The sequence below is a fragment of the Pteropus vampyrus genome, unplaced genomic scaffold (assembly GCF_000151845.1).
Source record: "Pteropus vampyrus isolate Shadow unplaced genomic scaffold, Pvam_2.0 Scaffold536, whole genome shotgun sequence".
Classification (NCBI taxonomy): domain Eukaryota; kingdom Metazoa; phylum Chordata; class Mammalia; order Chiroptera; family Pteropodidae; genus Pteropus; species Pteropus vampyrus.
The window spans coordinates 359,189-360,947 of NW_011889317.1; positions in this window are offsets into that span (position 1 = coordinate 359,189).

Genomic DNA, 1,759 nt, shown 5'->3' on the forward strand with positions numbered 1-1,759 from the left:
GGATAGAAGGATAGATAAATGAAGATAGGGGTAAAGAAAGAAAGACTGAGTAACTATAAAACTGAGAGCAGTCAGAAATATGGACAGATTGATGAATATACAGACATACATAGATAAATATATAAATAGAGGTAAAGATAGAGAAAAAGAAGGACTAAGACATAGACTAAATTTATACAGAGAGAGAAGAAAAATAATATATTTATTCTATAGAGAAAGTCTTTCTGAGTACAAGGCCAATATAGGAAAAAAGCAGAGATGAGAAAGAGGGACAGATACCTGAAGGTACCACATGAACTACTGAATCCACTATAACAGTGAAAACACAAATAAATTAAAGATCAGCATCAGAGTTTGTTTTGGAACTAGAAGAGCCTATGAGTAGCTAATACGCCTATTTGGCTATGTCCCTAGGCCAAGGAATTTTATATATTGTTGTCTTAGGTCCCCATCTGTCAAATTGGGGGTTGAATTTAATATTCAAAATAGTATACGGTCCTTTTGAATTGAGTTTTATTCACTATCATTATTTTTTAAAAATTTAGCTTCCAGAGATTTAATTTTATTCTAAATTGGTAAGCTAATTATCTTAAATTCTCACTTCTTATTGCTCAGTAATTATTTGCATTTATTAAAGATTTCCATGTTCAGAAGACCTAATGATTATCTAACTCTGAATAATGTTAAGTTGTTTTTTTTTTTATTTTGTTTTTTATCTTAAAAACAATAAGCCTTGTGGTCTGACATGTGAAGAGCTTGTAAATCATCACTCCTGTCCTCACAGGAAAAAATGGAACAAACTGAAAATAAACTCTCTTCTTAGATTCATCAGCGATTTGGTGTCACAGGGCAAACTACTGCTTCAAAAACTGAAGAGACCGGCAAATACAGAGAATCACAGCTATCACAATGTACTGGCAAAAGAAACTGCTGCTGAGCCAGCAATTGCTTGAAAAATTTAAAGGGTAGTTGACTAATTGCTGTGGAACGAGTGTGGATCCAGGGGCCCCAGCCTTAAAGGGACCCCACATTTTCATGAGTTTTACCTCCAAGAGCCCCATCAGGATCTCAGTGTGGGCATCAGAGAAACTTCCCTTATACTTCCTGCAGGGAAAGGGGATAAGTAAACAGAGGGGGCAAATATGCCCAGAATATTCTGTTCTTAACAAAGGCCTGCTCTCAAGGAATACTATTAGCAATATACATTTAAGATTCCTCCATGTCTTTTTGTGGCTGGATAGCTCATTTCTATATGTTGCTGAATAACATTCCATTGCATGGAATGTATATACCATGTCAAATGTAGCAGAGTTTGTGTATTAATTCATGTATTGAAGAACATCTTGGTTGTTTCCAAGTTTCAGCAGTTACGAATGAGGATACTGTAAATATTTGTGTGAAAGTTTCTGTGCAAACATGTTTGTAACTCACCAGCTAACATAGAACCACAATTGATGTATAGTGTGGTAAGCCTATGTTTAGCTTTGTAAGAAATTAACAAAATATCTTCTAAAGTGTACCATTTTACATTCTCATCAGCAATGAATTACAGTTTCTATTGTTCCACATCCTCATCAGCATTAGGTTCTATCAGTGTTTTGGATTTTAGTCAGTCTAATAGGTGGGTAGTGTAGTATCTCATTGTGGTACCTAATTGTTATTTTAATTTGTAATTCCCTAGTGAAGTATGATGTTGAGCATTTTTTCATATGAGCATTTTTTTCATATGATTATGTACCATCTGTAAGTCTTTTTTGGT